The sequence below is a fragment of the Triticum dicoccoides genome, chromosome 1B (genome assembly GCF_002162155.2).
Source record: "Triticum dicoccoides isolate Atlit2015 ecotype Zavitan chromosome 1B, WEW_v2.0, whole genome shotgun sequence".
In the NCBI taxonomy this organism is placed as follows: Eukaryota; Viridiplantae; Streptophyta; class Magnoliopsida; order Poales; family Poaceae; genus Triticum; species Triticum dicoccoides.
The window spans coordinates 21,494,802-21,502,027 of NC_041381.1; the positions used below are offsets into that span (position 1 = coordinate 21,494,802).

A 7,226-nucleotide genomic window follows, 5' to 3' on the forward strand; every position below is an offset into this window, starting at 1 on the left:
ACGGAGGGGCTCTTCTCCTCGCGCTCCTTGGCCGACCTCGGCCTCCACCACCCCACCCTCTACGCCCGCCTCCAAGTCCAAGGTCCCTCCCTGCCCCCTCTCTTATTCCCCGTATCTCTGTAGCCCTAGTGATTTGGTTGTCCCCTCGGGGACCAGGAGCTCACGTCTTTTTTGCGGAAAAACTATATACATGATTTTTTTAATTTCTATTCTGGATGGTTAAAATCTATATATAAATTTCTAATCTGGAGTTAAATTTTCAGAGGTTTGACTGATGACAACTCCTTCAAATCAGAAATGAGAATGCTCTGATCTGCCATATCGCCAGTTTTGCAAGGTGGGCAGTGTAATATTCTACTGTAATTTCCACCAAATTCCCCGTGTCTCTGTGGCCCTGGTGATTTGGTGGGGCACATGCTTTTTGAGAAGAATCTATACATATGCTTTTCAAATTTCCAATCTGATTGATCAAAATGGCATCTTAGTTAAAGTAGAAGTTCGGAAGACATGTGCAAAACGCCGTCATCAAATCAGAAATTACAATCCTCTCATCTTCCATGTTATCAGTTTCGAGAGATAGACACTACAACAATTATCTACTTATAGAGAACCAAGTACACATAGTTAATATTCGTTTAAAAGAACACCAGATTCACTTACAGAGAACCAAAGCGTTGCACAATTGCCTTTTGCTACATATATGGTCGTGTAGTTGCGCAGTCGAACCAAATCAAAACACGTTGAATATCCACATTCGAATCACCATCCCATCTTCTTCCAAGATATACTAGTTCCCAATGCTCATCTGACGAAAGAATATCTATCTTACAGTGTTCAGCAATTTAGAACATTCGGTTGAGAATCATGCAAGTAGCTACAGAGGCTGAAGTTGCCCATGGATGCTTGTGCACTTGAAAAACAAGTTAACATCTTACTGATTATCATATGTTTCATTAGGTTTCCATTTGGATATAGCATAAAGTACCCTCCCTTTCCATCCTTGTAGCAGCCAACCGTGATCTTCAACAGCAAAAAATTCCTCATGATAAAGTGAGTTCTTCATGTGTACTGTTTTCAAGAAGCCTGGATCCATAGGAAGCTGTTGGAACCCAGCCTTGAGGAACCTTGCTTGCCACTGTCTGTATCTTTCTAGCCTCTCAGTTCTGTCCGCGCCCTCACATGCTATGATGTTAAGTGCATCCGTCCCAAATAGGATTCTCTCAATCATCTTTCTTGCCTTATTATCCCGTGGAACATTTGCATCAAGCATATCAAACATTGAGTAGTAATGGAGCATAACCTCTTTGAATTGTTGTATGAAGAAGGGAGAACTATGTAACCCATTCATTGTGCCAGAAATAAAAATCTTTGGGTTCATCCTCCTCATAGTTTTCATTATCTCATCCCTTGCGCTCTTTATTCCTGTGGTTTCATGACCAAGATTCTTCATCCGGAATATGCAGTTAATTATGAGAATTTCATCCTCATCAATGTTAAGATCCTCAATTTTAGTAGTGTTCCCTCTTGAAGCGACAATGCCCTGATACTGAAAAGGTACCTTGAACATGTTTGCATAATCAGCCAACTGCTTCCCCGTCTCCTCGATCATTTCGCTGGGGCGGAAACCTGGCTGAGAAATGTCTATACCTGTGATCCGAAGCTTAGGGGCTCCCTCTTTTTTCTGTGCAAACCCCTAAATCATTAATGGCCACTGAAAGCCATAGCCGATGCCAAAATCAACGATGTGCAACCTTTGTTCCCCTTTTGAGTCATGAAGAATAGCTTGGCCGGCAAAGTAGTATGACGTCCTGATAAAAGGGCAAGATGCAAGAAAAAAGTTGTAAGCATCTAACCAGTCTGTTGTACTTGTTCGCCTCTCCATAAGGTTGCGATAAACCTGACCCCCGACCCCAGCCAAGCGTGCCTCGAGGCCGTCCACCAAGTAAAATGCCAGTCTCTGAGTACAATCACCATCTGCTGAGGAGTGTTCTCTTATCTTCTTTAGAAGTTCATTGGCGAACAGCTGGTTGTCTTCTGCCACACCTTGTGCGCAATGGAAGAGGAGAGCCCTAAGATCAACCAACTCTTTCCTCTGTTGCTTCCTAGCCCATAGCTTTTGACGCCCTTTGCTCCGGCCTTTCAGTGAGTTGTTGTTTCCTTTCGCTGCCATCCTTTCTCGCAGTCTTGCTATTTGGTCGAAACTCTTCCGACCATATAGCAGAACTGGATCGAAATTTTCATTTCAAATTATTGCACAAGTGGTGATGGCATGGTGTTTATGGTCCCTTCCTTGCAAGATATCTCAATCCCTTTGGTCTGCCAGCGCAAAGATTGCGTTTTCGCTTCTCTCTCCTGCTTTTGCCTTTGTAGTTAGTTGGGAAATAGAAAGTATGCCATTCTCTAAATATATCACCAGTTTATGAATACTTGGAGAAAACGTCGTTGCCTCCTCGACGCCTCTTCTCTGACAATCCAAGGTGGGGAAAGCAGATCCAGAAGCCCGTCCAACACTTGTCAATAGCTGGTTTGGTAGAAAAAGACTCCTATTGCAAATATATGGACTCAAAGGGATTGTCAAGGGCTGTACCAAGCTGTAACTGGAACAGTCATTACTGAAGCTAGTGCTCCATAGCCTCTTGTAACAGCTGGTCCCACTCTTATCAGGGTTGTCTTGTTTGTTGTTGCTATGCAAAGCTGGTGAGTATACCTGCCCAAGAATGTCACGGAATGGCTGCTCAGCAGCCTGGAGAGCTGCCTCCCCTTGGCATATGTCGACCCCCTTGTCGATGTCTTCCATCAGCATCTGGCTTATGGAGTGAAGAGCATCATTTGATCTGATCTGGCGGTGCTCAGGGCTAACCCCTGCAGCAATCGGAAATTGGTTTTGTCCAAGCATTCTGTTGAGACTGCACAACCCAGTGCTGGTGACTCCACCAAGCAGATATTTCCTTGCTTGGTTGGCTGGGGAAAGAACTGTGGAGTGTGGATCACTCAGGCCGTAATTGCAGACGGTGAGTTGCTCACCATCATATGGCTGGTCGGTTGCTGTGGCAGCGTCCAGATTGTCACGGAGAGGCTCAATCGCCATTGTGGAAATCTGGTTTCCACCTGAATATGAGATATATGATTCTTCTTTGTCCCATAGCAAATGAATCAGCTTGTTTCCTGGAAGAAAAAAAAGGAAATTGAAGCTAAATTGTGTGAGACAAATTTCCGTTAACCTTGCTCATGTGCTACAATCTAGACCGTTCGTAAAACAGAATTCTGCTCAGCGAGCTCCTTTTTTCCCCTCTCACCCTCTGCTTCTTCCTTTTCATTACAAACTCAGCTTATGATTTGTTTTGGCATGGCACACTGATTGAGAAAAATAAAATCCGAAGGCTCGGAGACACAAGAGCAACTATTTTAGCCGGTTAACCATAGAATGTTTAAGCATCAATAACAGAAACAGCACGCCTATAAAGCGATATTGAATCTACGACACGCACTACAAGAAATATGTCAACTTATGACCACCACTATTGGTCACTGAAAGGTCACAAATTTCCATTTATGACCTTTTTGTGACCAAAAACAGAAGGTCAAAAGCTGGGCGTCGTAAACTGACTATAGCGACCTTTCTTCTGGAATGGTCAAAGACGTTTACGACCAAAATATTCCTACTGTGGCGTTTTGGTCTCTAGCAACCTCCCCAGGACACGTAGGCATCCAGCGTAGCAAGCTGATGTGGCACAAGATTCAGCCCGGTCCGATTCGGTTTTCTACATGGGCCTAGCCCATTAATTCAGCCTTTTTATATATTTTTTTCTGTAAGTTACACGGGCCAAGCCCATTTCAGCCTTTTATTTATTTCTGGGCCAGGTCTTTTAACATTGTTTGGGCCATTATATTTTGGAGCTGGTCCCACTTGTCATCTTCTCACACACTGGGCCCACTTGACAAAAAATTCAAAACTGCTTAGATTATTTTCATAAGTGAATCCCACAAGTTAGGTTTCCATTCCACACGTTTTCAAATCACGTACATAATCAATATTTCAAACAGAACAATACAAATGTAGTTCATCAAATAAAACTAACTAAGTCTACTACAATCTGTACATAGTTATTACAACCCAGATATGCCTACTATTACAATATTACAATATTTACATTCTATTACAATCAAATAGAAGAGACGACTCTTTGCTGAGTAGAGCTATATGGTTTCGAACTTCATTTTGTAGACCTGGAGCTCCTGAACACAAAGACAAACATCATTAGAGATTAGAGTGTACACATGCTAGGTCTAGCATTGGTTAAAAATAACTAATAATCACATGACGAATCCATGCTATGCAGCATATAAAAAGAACCTACCAGGGAGGCCTTGATATAAACAGGGGTACGTGTAAATATATGTGTTCACAGGCTTGAATACATCGCCAGGAACTGTAAGTATAGAACATGTAACATGGTGGCTACATAAACAGAACGAGATGTGGCATGCTTAAAAGTCCGAGCCCATGCTATGCCTATATATAATCAGGTGCAACTTAAATATACGTGGGCACATACTGAAAGGAACAAGATAGCATGATGATATCCGATCAACTAGATTTGGGAGAAACCTGATCGAGCCAACACAAAAAAGAAATAGAGCAAGATTTGAGCTGTACCTGCAGTGTGTTACTTATGGTGGAACTGGAAGGAGACTTGCTCGGATTTAGTCAACATGAATTGTAAGTGTAAAGCAGATCATCTTGGCTGTTACACACGAAAAGAAAAGACAGTGTGTTTTTTACACTGCACAGTCAACAACAACAACAAATGTACAGAATGTTTAGGTACACAAGCATGTGTAGCAAGCATTAAAAGTTCAATCTGTTTGGTAGAAGGAAAACTAGAGTTGAACTACCCAGCCTCATACATACATACATACAGGAGCAAAATTTGATTACACAAGAAGGTAGCTGGAGTGGTGGTGGACGAAATGAAAATCAACGGCCACGGCTCAGCAAGGAGAGGAGCTCAACATTGAAGTTTCACAAAACAGGAATTTCATTAATTTGAGAGTGGGTTTTAGTAGCTCAAGCTTAGTTAGATTAAGCACTTAGTACTAAACAGCAGCAACACTTGAACCATAACATGTCCAGAAAGGACACAAAACATGAGACAAGTATTGATAGCAAGTCCACCTAGGACATCCGATGGTTTCAGCCACATCCTAATAAACCTGCAGCTTTCTTTAGCACCTAATTATCAACAACAAATCAATGGCCAGATGAGCACCACCACAACAAATCGACACTAACACTTCGCCCAAGCAAGGAATCAGCTCACACACGCAAGATGATGATTGCATACATACAAATCATGTGCTGGCAGAAAAAATCCAAGCAGGAGCTCATCTTCTCTCTCTGTTTGGTAACTAACAACCTAAATAAAATAAAATAAAAACATGACTTGTTCATACAGATCCCTCTAAAATTCCTTGGCTCAAGTGCATCACATATTCATCAACTTAGCAGAAGAAGTATTGAGCACATGAAGAGGGGGAGGGAGATGGAGGAGCTACCTGCCGCAGTCGCAATGGAAGTAGAGGAGCAGACCCCTCTTCCCCCCCCTCAAGCAGGACAGGGCTGCCGGCTGGGTGCGCCCCTACTCCTCGAGCAGGAGACCCCCTTCCCCTGATGCTGCTTGGCGTGCCGCATCACTAGTCACCCTGCACACAACAAGTTTTAGATGTTCAGAACAGATCAACATGTTGAGTAGTTACGAAATCATGAGAAAGAAGTGGGAGGGTGGATCACGATGGTCTCACCTCGTTACCGTCGTCCTCATCCAACCCCGGCGACCAAGTACACATCCAAGCCAGTTCACGAATCCATGGGTGCTAGCTTGCCTACCAGCTCCAGCATTGTGCCCCTGGATGCCACAAAAACAACCTGACTTATATGCATAGATAGAGAAGACCAAAAGTGAAACAACACACTAATGCTACAGTGCCTCGGGGTATAATTTTAACATAGCCAGCAACACTTAAAAGAAATAATATCTATAGATGATTCCATATAAAGTAGAATAGTTGTACTTGGCAATGCACACTAGCTAACAGAATGTCCACAATAAATATTTTGGCTAAACTACTTTCCTTGAGAGCTTTACAAATTACAACAATGATTCATCTCACTATTTCTAGAGGTTGCAAGGAATCTACCCAACCCCTATTGCGTGGAACTAAACCCCGAGCTCCTTCCTTATTTAACAACCTGAAGTATGGATGCTGCAGATTTGTACAATTTCTATATTAAACAAACTCCTTGTGTACATGTGCTCAAATTCCAGGAAACTTAATCCATATTTCCATGCTAGTAATGCATAGGTGTTCCACATTAGAAACCTACAGAAGTGCATGAGTTCTACAGATGTATCCACTACAGGAACAGTCACCATCGATCACTAGTCATGCACAGAGCACAATTCTACAGATGTGGACATGCTTTCACATCAGAATTCAGAAACATCAAAGGAGCAGAGCACAGATCATGTTGCATCAGAATTCAGCCACCTTGCCTTCCACCTTTGTTGTCTAATTCAAAAAAAATCACAGAGTAATCAAGAAGCATAAGATCCAGGCTATACCTTGTCCTTGCCGGAGCTGATTATCTTTCTCAAGATCGTCTTCTTGGCCTTCGGCAATCCAGCCTACTGATAGAAACCAAGAAACGCTTAGTCGAACTCGAATAACTCGAAAGGGAACACATCAGGTCGTGACATCTCAAGCGCAAGAGACGCGCCATTACCTGCTCCCCAGCGTGCGCAGCAGCAGAGCTCGATCCCCTGGCTTCGAAGATTTCGCTCCCGGTCTGCACATCGACGGGCGGAGCAGAGGGAGGCGGTGGCGAGGAGATCGATTCGCCGGCTTTGCGGCTTCCGCCCCCGGCCTGGTCATTGACGGGCAGAGGAGAGTGAGGTGGTGACGACGAGACACTGGAGCCCGCCTGCGCTGCCCCAAAGCTGGGCGCCCCAGTGGGGGAGGCGGCGCCGGCGTCGTCGCGTTGCCCGTGCACACCGCGGTGTTGGGGACGCTGTTGGGGACGGCGACGCCGAGGGCTGAGAGGTCGAGGGTGTCCTTGCCGTCGCTCATGGCCACTGGAGCCTCGGGCTCCTTCCTCTTGCGCGGGCGACGGGGTAGGGGTTAGGCCTGAGTAGGGGCGGCGAGGTTGGTCGAGGACGAGGGAGACG

General features: G+C 44.4%; 1 pseudogene; it reads right to left on the minus strand.

Moving 5' to 3' along the window:
• Positions 1-931: 931 nt before the first annotated feature.
• Positions 932-3,088, minus strand: LOC119299904 (annotated as a pseudogene).
• Between the last annotated feature and the right edge of the window lie 4,138 nt (positions 3,089-7,226).